The 21,723-nt window shown below is 52.4% G+C and overlaps 1 long non-coding RNA gene across 8 annotated transcripts in view; it reads left to right on the plus strand.

The window, feature by feature from the left end:
• Window positions 1-7,980: 7,980 nt before the first annotated feature.
• Window positions 7,981-21,723, plus strand: part of LOC105103086 (uncharacterized) — a 107,734-nt gene continuing 93,991 nt past the window's right edge. For 6 of the 8 annotated variants that reach the window (XR_010379593.1, XR_010379594.1, XR_010379591.1 and 3 more), the window contains exons 1-2: window positions 7,981-9,578; window positions 20,995-21,152. This is a non-coding gene — a long non-coding RNA (uncharacterized LOC105103086). Of the gene's footprint in view, window positions 9,579-19,003; window positions 20,045-20,994; window positions 21,153-21,723 lie in introns of those variants that run through there. The other 2 variants (XR_010379584.1, XR_010379585.1) reach the window with 2 other exon arrangements.

Here is a 21,723-nt window from a genome sequence, read left to right on the forward strand (position 1 = left end):
ACAGTCGAGCGCTGCGTCTCATTGTAGCTTTGATTTGCATTTGTCTGATATTTAGTGATATTGAGCCTTTTTTCATGTGTTTATTGAACATTTGTATGTCTTCCTTAGAGAATTGCTTGTTTAGGTCTCCTGCCCATTTTTGGATTGGGTTTGTTTTTTTCTTATTAAGCTGTAAGAATTGTTATATATGCTGGAGCTGAAGCCCTTGTCAGTTGCATCTTTTGCAAATATTTTCTCCCATTCTATAAGTTATCATTTTGTTTTGCTTATTGTTCCCTTTGCTGTGAAAAAGCTTGTAAGTTTAATTTTGGCTACTATTTTTAAAACGTGGAGAAGAACAAGTGTCAGCGAGGATGTGGGGCAACCAGCACCCCTGTGCCCTGTTGGTGGGAATGTAAATGGTGCAGCTGCTACAGGGAAACAGGCGTCAAAAATTAAACATAGAATCACCTCGTGATCCAGCAGTCCCAATTCCGGGTGTGTATGCAGAAGAACTGAGAGCAGGGTCTTCACCCCCATGTTCACAGCAGCACTGTGTACAGTAGACAAAGCATGGAAGCAATCTAAGTGCGTATCAGCAGATGACTGGATAAAGCAGAAGTGGTACATTCATACAACGGAATACTACTCAGCCATGAGAAATGATAAAATATTGCCATTTGCAGCCACATGGATGGACTTGGAGATTATCACACAAAGTGAAGTCAGACAGAGAAAGACAAATATCATATGATATCACTTATATGTGGAATGTAAAATACGATAGAAATGAACTTATTTACAAAACAGAAACAGACTCACAGACAGAAAACATAGTTACCGGAGGGGGGAGGAGGGAAGGATAAATTAGGAGTTTGGGATTAGAAGATACACACTACTGTATATAAAGCAGATAAACAACAAGGTCCTACTGTAGAGCACAGGGAACTATATTCAATATATTGTAATAACTTATGATAACAAAATGTAAAAAGAAATATTTGGATGTTCATTTATGACGGAAGCATTATGCTGGACACCAGAAATTGACACAGCCTTGTAAACTGACTAGACTTCAAGAAAAATACATTATATGTACACAAAAACTTTTTTAATGGTCTGCACAAAAGAGAGAAACAACTGCTGAGTTCAAGTACTGATGCAGGCCCTCTGTGCTGTGAGAAACCAAACTTTAGTGAGCTTAAGGGAAAACAAATACATTAGTTTAGAAACACTGAGAAGATTCGCAAAGCCCACTTGTGAGAAACAGGGTTTCCTACAAAGGAATACGGCAGGGATGGGTCACAAGCACTAATTATAGAAATGACAGAAGATACGTGCAGGCCAGCAGCGACTTAACAAAAATGCAGTGTCGTTTATCAGGGAGGGGAAAAAAAAAAGGAGAGAAGAGGAGGCAGGGAAGAGGAGGGAGGGAAGGAAGAACAGAATGTGGGGTCTCAGACAAACTAGACACATGAGCCTCGTGTCTGCGTTTCGCGGGTAACAGAACGGCGGCGGCAGCCGGGAGATGGACCGTGAAGTTTCCCCCGGCTCGGCACGCGGGGATCGCTGTGTGCGTTCTGGTGCACGGAGTCCCTGCAGCTGGGATGAGCGTGACTCGTGATCAAGCAAAAGTAAAAACTGACTAAATCCTTGAGAAATGCTCAGATCGTCAGCTGCAGCCTCGAAACATCAAGCCCTCCTGAAGAAGCTTGTGTTTTACTGATCCGGGGCCAAAACACCTTTTTATGGATTGGTACCCACTGTAAAAAAACAAAAACAAACAAACAAAAACAACCAAATTGTGCAAAAGAAAAAAAATACATGTTCAAAAAAGGAAGAGGAAAAAGAAGTAAAAGTGACCCAAACAACCAGTTGCCCCAGCTCCGTCCGGTCGTGGCGGTGCAGCCCGGCTAAGCCAGCGGACCCTGAGGTCAAGGTCAAACCATCCTGACCCTCCCGCGCCACCGTAACTTACTTGCCACAGCCTTATTCCATGCTGTTGCCTTTTCAGAGTCTATCCGTGTCCCCAGGGCTCCCCCGTTCTCTGAGGGGGCCCAGTGCTCCCCGGGGCTACCTCGGGGTGTTCCCCAGCCACGTGCTCCTGGGGATGGGCTGCTGGATGGCTTTTGGCCTGAATCCCTGCCCCAGATTCCTTGGAGCCGTGCCCCTCGCCCCCCGCCTGCATCCCCACCCACACGCACCTTCCTATCTTCGAGGTACCCCATCCTGAGCCGCGACCACCTCCAAAATGCCAGGGGCCGCTGTCCCCTGTAATCCGTCCTGTCCCTTCCCCAATGCCCACCCATCCGGGCAGGTTCTGAGAAGTCACCATGGCACAGAGGAAAGGGCCCAGCGGGAACTCGGGCAATCCCTTGGGCTCCCACATCCCTGGCGGGCGGGCAGCCTTCGTTTCTTCCTCCCCGCGGGGTCACAGAGATGAGGACGTGACTGTCGGAGCCCTGGAGGGGAGGGCGGGGGGCCTTAAATCATAGCCATTCCATGACCTCTCCTCCTCTACGCGTCCTCCGTCCAGAAATTGGGGCCACCCCCAGGAACCCCGACGCCGACAAAGATGAATTAATGGATGTCACTTGTCCCCAGCATCTGGAGACGCTGGCTGTAATTACATCTTCACCAGGACCTCGAAACCCACGTCTCCTGAGTCACCGAGCTCTCCCGTGGTTTCATTTAAAATCTAACTCCTCGTTATGAACGTTCAATATTGGGGGCAAAGCGTTCCCCGTCTCCTCCACCCAGAAGCCACCCTTTGTCTCATTTGAAAAGTCACGGAGGTGTCACTTCACATCCGTGTAATTTCCGGGGCGACCTGGGTTGGCGATGAGCTTTTTCTTTTGTTTTGCCGTTCAGTTAGTTAAATTCCGTCGGTGCAAGCTCGTGGTGGGGAAAATCGATCGGTGACCTGGCTTCAGCGTGTGTAGTCATGTTGTTTAGGGACCAGAGGCCCCCCGGACGGGAGCTTGACCTCAGTGTCACCTCCGCTGAGGCTGGAGGCTAATTCACAATCCTTCTGAACAAACACAGCGCTCTCTGCCCAGGGAGGCAGCCCGTTTGCCGTTTGTCTCCTGCGTCCTTACGGGTGAGGGAAGGGGGCCAAGAGGTGACGGGCGAGGCAGCTCACAGGGTGGGATTCACAGCTGCGCCTCCTGGGGCCCGGCTCCCGGAAACCCCCGTGTCTGCGTGTCTGCACGGGGTTCAGGGTCCCGGCCTCGAACTCCCCTCCCAGCCTCCTGCCCCTTGTGGACGCCTGATTCCTCCTTGAGACTTTACGTCCATCTGCCCGGGACTCCGTCCCAGCGAAGCCCCCCCGTTCCTGTCCTTCATGGAGCTCACAGAGCCTAGCAATGACTGTGTTTTGCTTTTTATTTTTTAATATCATGAACACACTGGGCAGTTTCAAGTTTACAGAAAAACCGAGCAGTGCAGAGTTCACTGCAGCTCCCCGTGTTACCTGCACTGTATCGGGTACATTTGTTACCACTGCTGAGACAAAATCGACACATTAGTATTCACGGATGTCCACTGTTCCCTTGGGGCTCATCTTGGTGTTGTGCGGGCCGCGGGTTTGGACTCGTGGATGATGACGTGTATCCACCGTGTTCGTGGCATACGGAACGGCTTCACTGCCCTCTTTGTAGGATGCGATAATGATATGTGACGTGTATCCAAACCCATGAACTGTGCAAATCCAGGAGGGAACCCTAATTCGAGTAAAGTGGACGTTGGGTGATTACAATGTGTCAATTTAGGTTCGTCAATTACAACGATTATCTCTAGTGGGGGCGGATATTGAGTCTGTGCAAGTGGGGGGGCAGGGGATATGAGGGGCATCTCTGTACCCTCCCTTCAGTTCGGCTGTGACCCTGAAACTGCTCTTTAAAAAAAACAGTGACTGTCCTTTCTGACTGGATTACCGTGTTCTGTTGATTCTTACTTTGTGGTTGGCTTGATTCCTTTGATAACTCTGTACGTTTAAAAAGCGAATACTCTACAATGTTCTTAGAGATAATGAGCCGTACCTACATGTAAACTAAAAAAATGTGTATTGCAGTATATTGTGTGTGCGTATTTACATGCAATATGTTGTATTATGTGCAAATTGTAACAATTCTACCTAATATAACTGAATAATGAAAAAAAGAAAGAAAACTGGCTAATCTACAAATATATATATATAGTAAGCCTTTAAAAATAAGAAAATTCCTCTGTGCTCCACGTGTCCCTCCCTCCCGGCAACCGCTGACCATGTGCGTCATCAGCCTTACGGGCAGGGCGACCTGCTCTGTGTCTGTCACCTGGGACAGGTGTGTGCGACCTGGGTGGGCGGCGTGGCGTTTTTACGGCTCTGAGACTGCGCGCTGACAGAGTGCGCCACCATCCTCGAGCCTGGGGGGACCCGCTTCTCCGGGGACGCGGCTTCCTCAGGCCGACCTCTGCTCCCGGCGGTGAGAGAGAACGCCTCCCTGTCTGGGCACCTGTGTGTGGCGAGGACCCTCTGGAGCGAAGCCTGAGGCGAGGGTCTGGTGCCCGCGGATGGACGTGCGGGAAGTCACAGGGCTGGGGTGGCAGGAGGGGACTCCTGACAGCTGTCCTTCCCCCGGGGAGGGAGGGGGGCGGTAAAACCCACGCATTTTGAGGCCAGCGGGTGTGCATTTGGACACGTGGATGGAGGGGGCCCATGAACACGGGTGGGACAAGGCTGCTGTCTGCTGCAGCAGGAGGCCCCGTCTCGGTTCCCGCCCTGCCCGCCGCGGCTCTGACACCACGCGCTGCAGGGCGGAACCCAGAGGTTTCTTTTCACTCTTACTTTCCTGCCCCGCTCTCCCGTGGAGCTGAGTGCAAACTCAACCCTCGACCACCCCACTGGCGTGAACGCAGGGCAGGATGTCCCCTCGGGCTGGCGTCCAGGGGGGTCACTCGCCTGCGTGAGTCCCATTCCATTTATATGCTGAAATAAGACTCCTCCGGGCCATTTTCTCCCCGGGATGGGGGGGCACTGGCTTATCCACATTCTTCTTCCTCTTCGTGTTTGGGGAGACAGCCCGAAATGCACAAGGATCGTCAGCCAGGTCTTCTGAGCTACAGAGGTGACCGTGTCAATCACACATTGATGCGATCATTCAGCAAATATTCACGGAGAGCCTGCTTATGGAGAGGCTCCAGGAGTGAGGGATGTCAGCATGAAAAAAAGAAAGAAAGAAAGAAAGAAACAGGAATCAGTAAGATACAGCAGTCTGGGTGCACCCCTGTGTGTCTGTCTGTATGTCTGGGGGCGGGGGTGATTGAAGACAAGAGAGGAGGGAAGAGAGACGGGAAGAGAGAGACTCGTGCATTAGGACGTGTTACCAGGAGCAACCTGGCGTCTTCACAGTAAGACACTAACATCCCTAGGAAAGAGCAGCTGGAGGAGAAACGGGGCTTGGGAGGGAAGGGGCTGGCGCACCGCTGAGCACACCTGAGCCTCCGCGCGTCACCAGCACACCTGCTCCTCCCCAGGGTTCCCCCGACATCCCCTCCACCTCGCTCCCAGCGCCTCGGCTTTGTCGTCCTCACGCCCGGCGACAGGCGCGCGCACGCGCGGCCGTGGGGCCCGGCTGCAGGCCCGGGTGCGCCGCCGCCCACAGGGAGGCCCCCGGGGTCCGCGCCACACAGGTGTCCGGCCTCTAGCGACCCTGCCCCCCGGCCGGGGCCGCGTGGCTCCGGGCCGCCCGAGCCCAGCTGTGCCCGTGAGACGCACCATCGGGCCGGGCGTGGGGTCAGGTCGGGGCGTGGGGTCAGGGCGGGGCCTGGGGTCAGGGCCTGGCGTGGGGTCACGGCTGGGCAGGTCCGTGCGTAGGGTCAGGACCGGGCGTGAGGTCAGAGATGGGCGGGGCCGGGCGTGGGGTCACGGATGGGCGGTCCCTGGCGTGGGGTCAAGGCTGGGCGGGGCCGGGCGTGAGGTCAGGGCCTGAAGTGGGGTCACGGCCAGGTCGGGCATGGGGTCAGGGCCGTGCGAGGGGTCATAGATGGGCGGGGCTGGGCGTGGGGTCACGGATGGGCGGTGCCTGCGTGGGGTCAAGGCTGGGCAGGGCCGGCGTGAGGTCAGGGCCGTGCGTGGGGTCAGGGCCTGCGTGGGGTCACGGCTGGGAGGTGCCAGTAGTGGGGTCAGGGTTGGGAGAGCGTGGGGTCACAGCTGGGTGTGGCCGGGCGTGGGGTCAGGGCCGTGCGTGGGGTCAGGGCCTGGCGTGGGGTCACGTCTGTACAGGTCCGGGCGTGGGGTCAGGGTCGGGCATGCGGTCACGGATGGGCGGGGCCGGTCTTGGGGTCACGGATGGGCGGGGCCGGCGTGAGGTCAGGGCCTGGCGTGGGGTCAGGACCTGTCGTGGGGTCACGGCTGGGCGGGGCCGGGCGTGTGGTCAGGGCTGCGTGGGACCTGGCGTGTGTCATGGTTGGGCAGGACCGGGCGTGGGGTCAGAGCAGGGCATGGTGTTTTAGGGGGGGGGCTGGGTGGGTCCTGGCTTGGGGTCACGGCTGGGCAGGGCCGTGCGTACGGGTTCAGAGCCGGTCGTGGGGTCAAGGCTGGGCGGGGCCGGGCGTGGGGTCATGTCCTTCCTGGGCGTGGGGTCAGGGCTGGGCGGGGGCCGGACGTGGGGTCATGACCAGGCGTGGGGTCAGGGCTGGGCGGGCCCGGTTGTTGGGTCATGATCCGGCGTGGGGTCAGGGTTGGGCGGGGCGTGGGGTTAGGGCTGGGCAGGCCCGGGGGTCGGGTCACGGCTGAGAGGAGTCAGGCGTGGGGTCACGACTGGGCGTGCTGGGGCGTGGGGTCAGGGCCGTGTGGAGCCTGGCGTAGGGTCAGGGCAGGGCGGGGCCGGGCGTGGGGTCAGGGCCGGGCCGGCCAGTCAGCACCCCCGCCTCCTCGCCCCGCCCCCCCCTCCCCTCGCCCACGGCCATGGCCGCGTCCTCCGACCCGCAGCACCGCGCTGGGCCCCGGCACAGTCGAGCGCTGCGTTGGGGGGCACGGAGCGCCCCGGGCCGCCGCCGGGGCCGTGGGACCGGACTCCGGCTTCATTGCAGGTTAGCGCTGCCTTGGCGGTGAGCGTGGCTCCCAAATAGAAACAGACTTTGCGACATCCTGGGAGGGAGCCGGGGGGCGCCGTGGTCAAGGGGATAGTGGTCTCCTGACACGAACGCAGATCCCTGCATGGTTTTCGAGAAACTTGGCAAGCCGTGTACCCGAGTGTATAGACAGTTTGGGCAAGGCAGACTCTAGAAATGAGTAACCAAGGTGTGTAGGCAGTTTTTTGTTGTTTTTATTGAACTACCGTCACTTACAACGTGTCGCTTCCTGGTGCACACTGTCCCCAGTCACGCACATACGTGCAGATACTGATTTTCATATTTTCATATTCGTTTTCATTAAAGGTTATTACAAGATACTGAATATACTTCTCTGTGCTGTACAGAAGAAGTTTTTTTTATTAATCTGTCTTTATATATAGTAGTTAACATTAGCAAATCTAAAACTCCCAAATTTCCCCCTTTCCCACCTCTTTTCTCCCAGGAACCAGAAGATTGTTTACTGTGTCAGTTGGGAGTTTTCGCTCTAGGGCAGGAGTTCTGAAATTTCTGGTTTCTGTGCCCAAATGCAGCCCCATTTGTCTGAATTATGGAAACAAAGTGACGCAATATTTCTTCTTACTGAATGATGCAAGCCGTATTTTACGAGATTTCTAATTCCCTAAATGTTTGTTGGTTTGTTTGCTTTTGCTGGTGGGGTGGGAGGTGGTGGTAATTAGGGTTATTTATTTACTGTCACCGAGGTACTGGCTCGAACCCAGGACCTGGTGCACGCTAAGCATGTGCTCCAACACCGAGCTCTGCCCTCCCCCGAGAGTCCTGCTTCCCTCGGAGTACACAGAGTCTCTAGGAAAGTGGTTGATTTTTTTTTTTCTTTTGACCTGGTCGGTTGGGTTTTCATTAATTCCCCGGAGTACCCTTCACACGTGCGCTCCTATCTGGTAAATTTAAATATTCTTTTTTGCCCACATAATATTCAGCACTATCGAATCCGGCCTCCTCGCTGCCCTGAGCAGATCCCCAACCCTTGCAAATCAGATTCTGTGTTTCAGAGAGCCGTCTGGGGGATCTTAAGGGTTTGTTTTTTTTTTTTCTTTTTTTCCCGTCTTTCAACTAATTTCCTTTAGAATTCTCCAAACAAGTACACGCCTGCACCAAACTGACACTCGGGGAACTTCCAGTAGGCAATTTGGGGCCTTGTTTTGGTTGCAAATGAGGTGGGGCAGACGCCGCGTTCCTTTCCCCGGAGCTGTGCTGCGAATGGCTCCGAGTTTGCAGGCACCCAGGACGGAACCGAAGCGCCCCAAGCAGACACCTCCTTCCTCATGATATCATGGGAATGAGAAGGTCCCCACTGAGGGCCCGCATGAATCTGGGCACGACAGGAAAACAAGGAGATGAGGCATCTTTCCAGGTAGTTAAACCCGTGTAGAAAACCCCGGTACCTAATTGACGCTGGAAACTTCATCTTGGTTCTGACTTGTCATCACGCCGGCCAGGGGTTCCCCTGTTCACCTGGCATATCGGGGCGCAACTCCCGGAACGTTCCATCAGCAGCTGTCTGTTTGGGAAAGGAAAAGGTCACTCTTTCAGAAGTTTTATTTACTTTTTGATTGAGATAGTGTTGATTTACAGCATCATATTAGTTTCATGTGTACAGCATAGTGATTCACAATTTCTTCTTAAAGGTTATACTCCATTTATAGTTATTATAAAATATTGGCTGTGTTCCCCGTGTTGTACAATGTATCCTGCCAGCTTATTTATTCTGTACATAGTTTGTCCCTCTGACTCCCCTACCGTCATTGTCCTTCCCCCCTTCCCTGCCCCCACTGGTCCCCACCAACTTGTTCTCTGCATCTGTGAGTCTGCTTCTGTTTTGTTATATTCACTCGTTTGTTGTATCTGTTTAGATTTCACGTATAAGTGATACCACACAGTATTTGTATTTCTCTGTCTGATTTATATCACTCAGCATAATGCTCCCTCCAGGTCCATCCATGTTGCTGCAAATGGCATTCTTTTATTCTTTTTCATGGTTGAGTAGTATTCCATTGTATAAATACACCACATCTCCTTTCTTCATTCTTCTGCTGAAGGACATTTAAGTTGCTTCCATGTCTTGGTGGTTTTAATAATGCTGCTATGAACATGAAGTGCATGTTTTTTTTTTTTTTTTGAACCAAAAATTTGAGCTTAAAGATCTCGAACTCTGCATTTTAACTGACACAAGAGCCACTCTTGGGAGATTCTGACTAGGTCTTTCAGCTTTAATAAATGCTTGGACTTTTTATGGTTTTGGCCTATGGAGCCAAGCTCATCTGTTCCAGTTTGCTTAGCAATATTGGAATTTCTGATTTGCAGGTGGTAACAAATCAGGCTGGCCGTGCTGCTTCCTTTGGGTGAGAGAGGCGGATGTCGGAATGCAGACATGTCCTCCAGGTGTCCTCTCCCGGAACCAACTTTCTTCGACTTTGGTTTTGAACTTCAAGAAAAGGACAGCCCAGGATAGATACGGACGTGTGAGTAAGAGAAAGGAAATTTATAAAGTTTTAACGTGTCAGCAGAGGTAAACAAAAGAACGTGTTTCTAGCATGGAAAGCAGGCGTGTTTTATTAGAAATTGGATTTAACTAGAATTACTTTTATGAGACCTTTTTTGGTTACTTCCCAACCATATTTGATAACTCAGTATGAAAACCCCAAGGTGTCGTGAATCCTGTTTTCCTTTGATAAACTCAAACGTGCTCCATTCAGGAAACATCCGCTGTGGCTGGATATGAATTATCGAGTCCTAGGACAGAGGAAGAATCAGGCCGGAACGTTCCAAACTCCACAGACTGCCTCTTTCCTGCATGTGCCACCCAGATGGAAAATCCCAAAGAGCCTCAACCGTCTTGATTTTCAAATCCGCTCCGATTTACTCTGCTTTAGAAAGAGCACGACAAAGAATTCATCTTCTTTGCAGAATCAGGTGGCAGGTCTCTGGGCTCCTCCCTCTGGCTGGCTGTAAGGGACCATCCTGTCGGCAGGATTCATTTGGGGAGAACCTAAATTTGAGCTCGCAGGCATGGTTCTCCCATCCCCGGGTTCCATGAGGCTGAGACTATCTGCTTGTTCTGCAAGGGGTCGACGCGTGAAACAAGGTAACCAGAGCTCTGTCTTCCTCACCTACACTGCTCAGGGGAGCCTAGGTTGTACTGCAACGCCAGAATCTCAGACACTTTGTGCCCCCCACCCCCGAAGAATGATCTGTCCTCACCGTGTTTCCGGTGGGAATGTAGATGTCTGAGCTGACAATGCCTTCACTGTAAACTCTGACCTCAGTTATCACAGGAGGACACAGTCACTGATATGGGCTGCCCACCCCTCACGTTTGCACGGTGACACTGGACCTGTCCCACAAGGCATGCTGGGAAACGTGGGTGTGAGATGCAGGGACCAGTGGGTACCACTGTCTCTGCCCCAAACTCTCAGATCTGCTGACCCCAGTCAAACACCAAAACAAATGCGTATCAATAGTAATTTTACCCTCCTCCTGGGAGAGACCTGGGTATTCTGTATAAACCGGGGGTTAATACCCATATGGACCACGAAGGTAGGAGAAGAAAGCAAAGATGGTAGCGATGTGGGCTCCTGGTCCGAGCAGATTCTAGGTGTTTGGGAATGCAGGGAAAACTTCTAGACAAGAAAAAGTAAGAGTAAGAAGGAACTGGGCATACCCATCCAATAGCTCCTATTTTTTCTTTTTTTTTTTTTAATTGAGTTATAGTCCATTTACAATGTTGTGTCAATTTCTACTGCACAGCACAGTGCTTCAGTCATACACGAACATAAATATATTCATTTTCATATTCTTTTCCACTGTGATCTAATACAAGATCTTGAGCATATTTCCCTGTGCTATACAGTACAATGTTGTTTATTTATTCTACATTTTGAAATCCCAGTCTGTCCCTTCCGACCCCCCGCCCCCTTGGCAAGCACAAGTTTGTTTTCTATGTCCATGAGTCTGTTTCTGTTTCGTATTTATGGATTTTTTCTTTTTAGGTTCCACATGGGAGCGATCTCATATGGTCATTTTCTTTCTCTTTCTGGCTTGCTTCACATAGAATGACATTCTCCAGGTCCATCCATGTTGCTGCAAATGGCATTATTTTATTCTTTTTTATGGCAGAGTAATATTCCATTGTATAAACGTACCACCTCTTCTTCATCCAGTCATCTCTTGATGGACATTTAGGCTGCTTCCATGTCTTGGCTCTTGTAAACAGTGCTGCCATGAACACTGGGGTGCTGGTGTCATTTTGAAGTAGGGTTCCTTCTGGATATGTGCCCAGGAGCAGGATTCCTGGATCACATAATAAGTGTATTCCTACTATTTGAGGAATCTCCATAGTGTTTTCCACAGAGGCTTCACCAAACTGCATTCCCACTAGCAGTGTAGGAGGGACCCCTTCTCTCCACAGCCTCTCCAGCATTTGTTGTTTGTGGACTTTTGAACGACGGGCATTCTGACTGGTGTGAGGTGATACCTCATTGTAGCTTTGATTTGCATTTGTCTGATATTTAGTGATATTGAGCCTTTTTTCATGTGTTTATTGAACATTTGTATGTCTTCCTTAGAGAATTGCTTGTTTAGGTCTCCTGCCCATTTTTGGATTGGGTTTGTTTTTTTCTTATTAAGCTGTAAGAATTGTTTATATATGCTGGAGCTGAAGCCCTTGTCAGTTGCATCTTTTGCAAATATTTTCTCCCATTCTATAAGTTATCATTTTGTTTTGCTTATTGTTCCCTTTGCTGTGAAAAAGCTTGTAAGTTTAATTTTGGCTACTATTTTTAAAACGTGGAGAAGAACAAGTGTCAGCGAGGATGTGGGGCAACCAGCACCCCTGTGCCCTGTTGGTGGGAATGTAAATGGTGCAGCTGCTACAGGAAACAGGCGTCAAAAATTAAACATAGAATCACCTCGTGATCCAGCAGTCCCAATTCCGGGTGTGTATGCAGAAGAACTGAGAGCAGGGTCTTCACCCCCATGTTCACAGCAGCACTGTGTACAGTAGACAAAGCATGGAAGCAATCTAAGTGCGTATCAGCAGATGACTGGATAAAGCAGAAGTGGTACATTCATACAACGGAATACTACTCAGCCATGAGAAATGATAAAATATTGCCATTTGCAGCCACATGGATGGACTTGGAGATTATCACACAAAGTGAAGTCAGACAGAGAAAGACAAATATCATATGATATCACTTATATGTGGAATGTAAAATACGATAGAAATGAACTTATTTACAAAACAGAAACAGACTCACAGACAGAAAACATAGTTACCGGAGGGGGGAGGAGGGAAGGATAAATTAGGAGTTTGGGATTAGCAGATACACACTACTGTATATAAAGCAGATAAACAACAAGGTCCTACTGTAGAGCACAGGGAACTATATTCAATATATTGTAATAACTTATGATAAAAAAAATGTAAAAAGAAATATTTGGATGTTCATTTATGACGGAAGCATTATGCTGGACACCAGAAATTGACACAGCCTTGTAAACTGACTAGACTTCAAGAAAAATACATTATATGTACACAAAAACTTTTTTAATGGTCTGCACAAAAGAGAGAAACAGAACTGCTGAGTTCAAGTACTGATGCAGGCCCTCTGTGCTGTGAGAAACCAAACTTTAGTGAGCTTAAGGGAAAACAAATACATTAGTTTAGAAACACTGAGAAGATTCGCCAAAGCCCACTTGTGAGAAACAGGGTTTCCTACAAAGGAATACGGCAGGGATGGGTCACAAGCACTAATTATAGAAATGACAGAAGATACGTGCAGGCCAGCAGCGACTTAACAAAAATGCAGTGTCGTTTATCAGGGAGGGGAAAAAAAAAAGGAGAGAAGAGGAGGCAGGGAAGAGGAGGGAGGGAAGGAAGAACAGAATGTGGGGTCTCAGACAAACTAGACACATGAGCCTCGTGTCTGCGTTTCGCGGGTAACAGAACGGCGGCGGCAGCCGGGAGATGGACCGTGAAGTTTCCCCCGGCTCGGCACGCGGGGATCGCTGTGTGCGTTCTGGTGCACGGAGTCCCTGCAGCTGGGATGAGCGTGACTCGTGATCAAGCAAAAGTAAAAACTGACTAAATCCTTGAGAAATGCTCAGATCGTCAGCTGCAGCCTCGAAACATCAAGCCCTCCTGAAGAAGCTTGTGTTTTACTGATCCGGGGCCAAAACACCTTTTTATGGATTGGTACCCACTGTAAAAAAACAAAAACAAACAAACAAACAAAAACAACCAAATTGTGCAAAAGAAACAAAAATACATGTTCAAAAAAGGAAGAGGAAAAAGAAGTAAAAGTGACCCAAACAACCAGTTGCCCCAGCTCCGTCCGGTCGTGGCGGTGCAGCCCGGCTAAGCCAGCGGACCCTGAGGTCAAGGTCAAACCATCCCTGACCCTCCCGCGCCACCGTAACTTACTTGCCACAGCCTTATTCCATGCTGTTGCCTTTTCAGAGTCTATCCGTGTCCCCAGGGCTCCCCCGTTCTCTGAGGGGGCCCAGTGCTCCCCGGGGCTACCTCGGGGTGTTCCCCAGCCACGTGCTCCTGGGGATGGGCTGCTGGATGGCTTTTGGGCCTGAATCCCTGCCCCAGATTCCTTGGAGCCGTGCCCCTCGCCCCCCGCCTGCATCCCCACCCACACGCACCTTCCTATCTTCGAGGTACCCCATCCTGAGCCGCGACCACCTCCAAAATGCCAGGGGCCGCTGTCCCCTGTAATCCGTCCTGTCCCTTCCCCAATGCCCACCCATCCGGGCAGGTTCTGAGAAGTCACCATGGCACAGAGGAAAGGGCCCAGCGGGGAACTCGGGCAATCCCTTGGGCTCCCACATCCCTGGCGGGCGGGCAGCCTTCGTTTCTTCCTCCCCGCGGGGTCACAGAGATGAGGACGTGACTGTCGGAGCCCTGGAGGGGAGGGCGGGGGCCTTAAATCATAGCCATTCCATGACCTCTCCTCCTCTACGCGTCCTCCGTCCAGAAATTGGGGCCACCCCCAGGAACCCCGACGCCGACAAAGATGAATTAATGGATGTCACTTGTCCCCAGCATCTGGAGACGCTGGCTGTAATTACATCTTCACCAGGACCTCGAAACCCACGTCTCCTGAGTCACCGAGCTCTCCCGTGGTTTCATTTAAAATCTAACTCCTCGTTATGAACGTTCAATATTGGGGGCAAAGCGTTCCCCGTCTCCTCCACCCAGAAGCCACCCTTTGTCTCATTTGAAAAGTCACGGAGGTGTCACTTCACATCCGTGTAATTTCCGGGGCGACCTGGGTTGGCGATGAGCTTTTTCTTTTGTTTTGCCGTTCAGTTAGTTAAATTCCGTCGGTGCAAGCTCGTGGTGGGGAAAATCGATCGGTGACCTGGCTTCAGCGTGTGTAGTCATGTTGTTTAGGGACCAGAGGGCCCCCCGGACGGGAGCTTGACCTCAGTGTCACCTCCGCTGAGGCTGGAGGCTAATTCACAATCCTTCTGAACAAACACAGCGCTCTCTGCCCAGGGAGGCAGCCCGTTTGCCGTTTGTCTCCTGCGTCCTTACGGGTGAGGGAAGGGGGCCAAGAGGTGACGGGCGAGGCAGCTCACAGGGTGGGATTCACAGCTGCGCCTCCTGGGGCCCGGCTCCCGGAAACCCCCGTGTCTGCGTGTCTGCACGGGGTTCAGGGTCCCGGCCTCGAACTCCCCTCCCAGCCCTCCTGCCCCTTGTGGACGCCTGATTCCTCCTTGAGACTTTACGTCCATCTGCCCGGGACTCCGTCCCAGCGAAGCCCCCCCGTTCCTGTCCTTCATGGAGCTCACAGAGCCTAGCAATGACTGTGTTTTGCTTTTTATTTTTTAATATCATGAACACACTGGGCAGTTTCAAGTTTACAGAAAAACCGAGCAGTGCAGAGTTCACTGCAGCTCCCCGTGTTACCTGCACTGTATCGGGTACATTTGTTACCACTGCTGAGACAAAATCGACACATTAGTATTCACGGATGTCCACTGTTCCCTTGGGGCTCATCTTGGTGTTGTGCGGGCCGCGGGTTTGGACTCGTGGATGATGACGTGTATCCACCGTGTTCGTGGCATACGGAACGGCTTCACTGCCCTCTTTGTAGGATGCGATAATGATATGTGACGTGTATCCAAACCCATGAACTGTGCAAATCCAGGAGGGAACCCTAATTCGAGTAAAGTGGACGTTGGGTGATTACAATGTGTCAATTTAGGTTCGTCAATTACAACGATTATCTCTAGTGGGGGCGGATATTGAGTCTGTGCAAGTGGGGGGGCAGGGGATATGAGGGGCATCTCTGTACCCTCCCTTCAGTTCGGCTGTGACCCTGAAACTGCTCTTTAAAAAAAACAGTGACTGTCCTTTCTGACTGGATTACCGTGTTCTGTTGATTCTTACTTTGTGGTTGGCTTGATTCCTTTGATAACTCTGTACGTTTAAAAAGCGAATACTCTACAATGTTCTTAGAGATAATGAGCCGTACCTACATGTAAACTAAAAAAATGTGTATTGCAGTATATTGTGTGTGCGTATTTACATGCAATATGTTGTATTATGTGCAAATTGTAACAATTCTACCTAATATAACTGAATAATGAAAAAAAGAAAGAAAACTGGCTAATCTACAAATATATATATATAGTAAGCCTTTAAAAATAAGAAAATTCCTCTGTGCTCCACGTGTCCCTCCCTCCCGGCAACCGCTGACCATGTGCGTCATCAGCCTTACGGGCAGGGCGACCTGCTCTGTGTCTGTCACCTGGGACAGGTGTGTGCGACCTGGGTGGGCGGCGTGGCGTTTTTACGGCTCTGAGACTGCGCGCTGACAGAGTGCGCCACCATCCTCGAGCCTGGGGGGACCCGCTTCTCCGGGGACGCGGCTTCCTCAGGCCGACCTCTGCTCCCGGCGGTGAGAGAGAACGCCTCCCTGTCTGGGCACCTGTGTGTGGCGAGGACCCTCTGGAGCGAAGCCTGAGGCGAGGGTCTGGTGCCCGCGGATGGACGTGCGGGAAGTCACAGGGCTGGGGTGGCAGGAGGGGACTCCTGACAGCTGTCCTTCCCCCGGGGAGGGAGGGGGGCGGTAAAACCCACGCATTTTGAGGCCAGCGGGTGTGCATTTGGACACGTGGATGGAGGGGGCCCATGAACACGGGTGGGACAAGGCTGCTGTCTGCTGCAGCAGGAGGCCCCGTCTCGGTTCCCGCCCTGCCCGCCGCGGCTCTGACACCACGCGCTGCAGGGCGGAACCCAGAGGTTTCTTTTCACTCTTACTTTCCTGCCCCGCTCTCCCGTGGAGCTGAGTGCAAACTCAACCCTCGACCACCCCACTGGCGTGAACGCAGGGCAGGATGTCCCCTCGGGCTGGCGTCCAGGGGGGTCACTCGCCTGCGTGAGTCCCATTCCATTTATATGCTGAAATAAGACTCCTCCGGGCCATTTTCTCCCCGGGATGGGGGGGCACTGGCTTATCCACATTCTTCTTCCTCTTCGTGTTTGGGAGACAGCCCGAAATGCACAAGGATCGTCAGCCAGGTCTTCTGAGCTACAGAGGTGACCGTGTCAATCACACATTGATGCGATCATTCAGCAAATATTCACGGAGAGCCTGCTTATGGAGAGGCTCCAGGAGTGAGGGATGTCAGCATGAAAAAAAGAAAGAAAGAAAGAAAGAAACAGGAATCAGTAAGATACAGCAGTCTGGGTGCACCCCTGTGTGTCTGTCTGTATGTCTGGGGCGGGGGTGATTGAAGACAAGAGAGGAGGGAAGAGAGACGGGAAGAGAGAGACTCGTGCATTAGGACGTGTTACCAGGAGCAACCTGGCGTCTTCACAGTAAGACACTAACATCCCTAGGAAAGAGCAGCTGGAGGAGAAACGGGGCTTGGGAGGGAAGGGGCTGGCGCACCGCTGAGCACACCTGAGCCTCCGCGCGTCACCAGCACACCTGCTCCTCCCCAGGGTTCCCCCGACATCCCCTCCACCTCGCTCCCAGCGCCTCGGCTTTGTCGTCCTCACGCCCGGCGACAGGCGCGCGCACGCGCGGCCGTGGGGCCCGGCTGCAGGCCCGGGTGCGCCGCCGCCCACAGGGAGGCCCCCGGGGTCCGCGCCACACAGGTGTCCGGCCTCTAGCGACCCTGCCCCCGGCCGGGGCCGCGTGGCTCCGGGCCGCCCGAGCCCAGCTGTGCCCGTGAGACGCACCATCGGGCCGGGCGTGGGGTCAGGTCGGGGCGTGGGGTCAGGGCGGGGCCTGGGGTCAGGGCCTGGCGTGGGGTCACGGCTGGGCAGGTCCGTGCGTAGGGTCAGGACCGGGCGTGAGGTCAGAGATGGGCGGGGCCGGGCGTGGGGTCACGGATGGGCGGTCCCTGGCGTGGGGTCAAGGCTGGGCGGGGCCGGGCGTGAGGTCAGGGCCTGAAGTGGGGTCACGGCCAGGTCGGGCATGGGGTCAGGGCCGTGCGAGGGGTCATAGATGGGCGGGGCTGGGCGTGGGGTCACGGATGGGCGGTGCCTGGCGTGGGGTCAAGGCTGGGCAGGGCCGGCGTGAGGTCAGGGCCGTGCGTGGGGTCAGGGCCTGCGTGGGGTCACGGCTGGGAGGTGCCAGTAGTGGGGTCAGGGTTGGGAGAGCGTGGGGTCACAGCTGGGTGTGGCCGGGCGTGGGGTCAGGGCCGTGCGTGGGGTCAGGGCCTGGCGTGGGGTCACGTCTGTACAGGTCCGGGCGTGGGGTCAGGGTCGGGCATGCGGTCACGGATGGGCGGGGCCGGTCTTGGGGTCACGGATGGGCGGGGCCGGCGTGAGGTCAGGGCCTGGCGTGGGGTCAGGACCTGTCGTGGGGTCACGGCTGGGCGGGGCCGGGCGTGTGGTCAGGGCTGCGTGGGACCTGGCGTGTGTCATGGTTGGGCAGGACCGGGCGTGGGGTCAGAGCAGGGCATGGTGTTAGGGCTGGGTGGGTCCTGGCTTGGGGTCACGGCTGGGCAGGGCCGTGCGTACGGGTTCAGAGCCGGTCGTGGGGTCAAGGCTGGGCGGGGCCGGGCGTGGGGTCATGTCCTTCCTGGGCGTGGGGTCAGGGCTGGGCGGGGCCGGACGTGGGGTCATGACCAGGCGTGGGGTCAGGGCTGGGCGGGCCCGGTTGTTGGGTCATGATCCGGCGTGGGGTCAGGGTTGGGCGGGGCGTGGGGTTAGGGCTGGGCAGGCCCGGGGGTCGGGTCACGGCTGAGAGGAGTCAGGCGTGGGGTCACGACTGGGCGTGCTGGGGCGTGGGGTCAGGGCCGTGTGGAGCCTGGCGTAGGGTCAGGGCAGGGCGGGGCCGGGCGTGGGGTCAGGGCCGGGCCGGCCAGTCAGCACCCCCGCCTCCTCGCCCCGCCCCCCCCTCCCCTCGCCCACGGCCATGGCCGCGTCCTCCGACCCGCAGCACCGCGCTGGGCCCCGGCGCTGGGTCAGGAGCGTCTGTGGGGGGCACGGAGCGCCCCGGGCCGCCGCCGGGGCCGTGGGACCGGACTCCGGCTTCATTGCAGGTTAGCGCTGCCTTGGCGGTGAGCGTGGCTCCCAAATAGAAACAGACTTTGCGACATCCTGGGAGGGAGCCGGGGGGCGCCGTGGTCAAGGGGATAGTGGTCTCCTGACACGAACGCAGATCCCTGCATGGTTTTCGAGAAACTTGGCAAGCCGTGTACCCGAGTGTATAGACAGTTTGGGCAAGGCAGACTCTAGAAATGAGTAACCAAGGTGTGTAGGCAGTTTTTTGTTGTTTTTATTGAACTACCGTCACTTACAACGTGTCGCTTCCTGGTGCACACTGTCCCCAGTCACGCACATACGTGCAGATACTGATTTTCATATTTTCATATTCGTTTTCATTAAAGGTTATTACAAGATACTGAATATACTTCTCTGTGCTGTACAGAAGAAGTTTTTTTTTAATCTGTCTTTATATATAGTAGTTAACATTAGCAAATCTAAAACTCCCAAATTTCCCCCTTCCCACCTCTTTTCTCCCAGGAACCAGAAGATTGTTTACTGTGTCAGTTGGGAGTTTTCGCTCTAGGGCAGGAGTTCTGAAATTTCTGGTTTCTGTGCCCAAATGCAGCCCCATTTGTCTGAATTATGGAAACAAAGTGACGCAATATTTCTTCTTACTGAATGATGCAAGCCGTATTTTTACGAGATTTCTAATTCCCTAAATGTTTGTTGGTTTGTTTGCTTTTGCTGGTGGGGTGGGAGGTGGTGGTAATTAGGGTTATTTATTTACTGTCACCGAGGTACTGGCTCGAACCCAGGACCTGGTGCACGCTAAGCATGTGCTCCAACACCGAGCTCTGCCCTCCCCCGAGAGTCCTGCTTCCCTCGGAGTACACAGAGTCTCTAGGAAAGTGGTTGATTTTTTTTTTTCTTTTGACCTGGTCGGTTGGGTTTCATTAATTCCCCGGAGTACCCTTCACACGTGCGCTCCTATCTGGTAAATTTAAATATTCTTTTTTGCCCACATAATATTCAGCACTATCGAATCCGGCCTCCTCGCTGCCCTGAGCAGATCCCCAACCCTTGCAAATCAGATTCTGTGTTTCAGAGAGCCGTCTGGGGGATCTTAAGGGTTTGTTTTTTTTTTTTCTTTTTTTCCCGTCTTTCAACTAATTTCCTTTAGAATTCTCCAAACAAGTACACGCCTGCACCAAACTGACACTCGGGGAACTTCCAGTAGGCAATTTGGGGCCTTGTTTTGGTTGCAAATGAGGTGGGGCAGACGCCGCGTTCCTTTCCCCGGAGCTGTGCTGCGAATGGCTCCGAGTTTGCAGGCACCCAGGACGGAACCGAAGCGCCCCAAGCAGACACCTCCTTCCTCATGATATCATGGGAATGAGAAGGTCCCCACTGAGGGCCCGCATGAATCTGGGCACGACAGGAAAACAAGGAGATGAGGCATCTTTCCAGGTAGTTAAACCCGTGTAGAAAACCCCGGTACCTAATTGACGCTGGAAACTTCATCTTGGTTCTGACTTGTCATCACGCCGGCCAGGGGTTCCCCTGTTCACCTGGCATATCGGGGCGCAACTCCCGGAACGTTCCATCAGCAGCTGTCTGTTTGGGAAAGGAAAAGGTCACTCTTTCAGAAGTTTTATTTACTTTTTGATTGAGATAGTGTTGATTTACAGCATCATATTAGTTTCATGTGTACAGCATAGTGATTCACAATTTCTTCTTAAAGGTTATACTCCATTTATAGTTATTATAAAATATTGGCTGTGTTCCCCGTGTTGTACAATGTATCCTGCCAGCTTATTTATTCTGTACATAGTTTGTCCCTCTGACTCCCCTACCGTCATTGTCCTTCCCCCCTTCCCTGCCCCCACTGGTCCCCACCAACTTGTTCTCTGCATCTGTGAGTCTGCTTCTGTTTTGTTATATTCACTCGTTTGTTGTATCTGTTTAGATTTCACGTATAAGTGATACCACACAGTATTTGTATTTCTCTGTCTGATTTATATCACTCAGCATAATGCTCCCTCCAGGTCCATCCATGTTGCTGCAAATGGCATTCTTTTATTCTTTTTCATGGTTGAGTAGTATTCCATTGTATAAATACACCACATCTCCTTTCTTCATTCTTCTGCTGAAGGACATTTAAGTTGCTTCCATGTCTTGGTGGTTTTAATAATGCTGCTATGAACATGAAGTGCATGTTTTTTTTTTTTTTTTGAACCAAAAATTTGAGCTTAAAGATCTCGAACTCTGCATTTTAACTGACACAAGAGCCACTCTTGGGAGATTCTGACTAGGTCTTTCAGCTTTAATAAATGCTTGGACTTTTTATGGTTTTGGCCTATGGAGCCAAGCTCATCTGTTCCAGTTTGCTTAGCAATATTGGAATTTCTGATTTGCAGGTGGTAACAAATCAGGCTGGCCGTGCTGCTTCCTTTGGGTGAGAGAGGCGGATGTCGGAATGCAGACATGTCCTCCAGGTGTCCTCTCCCGGAACCAACTTTCTTCGACTTTGGTTTTGAACTTCAAGAAAAGGACAGCCCAGGATAGATACGGACGTGTGAGTAAGAGAAAGGAAATTTATAAAGTTTTAACGTGTCAGCAGAGGTAAACAAAAGAACGTGTTTCTAGCATGGAAAGCAGGCGTGTTTTATTAGAAATTGGATTTAACTAGAATTACTTTTATGAGACCTTTTTTGGTTACTTCCCAACCATATTTGATAACTCAGTATGAAAACCCCAAGGTGTCGTGAATCCTGTTTTCCTTTGATAAACTCAAACGTGCTCCATTCAGGAAACATCCGCTGTGGCTGGATATGAATTATCGAGTCCTAGGACAGAGGAAGAATCAGGCCGGAACGTTCCAAACTCCACAGACTGCCTCTTTCCTGCATGTGCCACCCAGATGGAAAATCCCAAAGAGCCTCAACCGTCTTGATTTTCAAATCCGCTCCGATTTACTCTGCTTTAGAAAGAGCACGACAAAGAATTCATCTTCTTTGCAGAATCAGGTGGCAGGTCTCTGGGCTCCTCCCTCTGGCTGGCTGTAAGGGACCATCCTGTCGGCAGGATTCATTTGGGGAGAACCTAAATTTGAGCTCGCAGGCATGGTTCTCCCATCCCCGGGTTCC

Source organism: Camelus dromedarius, chromosome Y (assembly GCF_036321535.1).
Source record: "Camelus dromedarius isolate mCamDro1 chromosome Y, mCamDro1.pat, whole genome shotgun sequence".
In the NCBI taxonomy this organism is placed as follows: Eukaryota; Metazoa; Chordata; class Mammalia; order Artiodactyla; family Camelidae; genus Camelus; species Camelus dromedarius.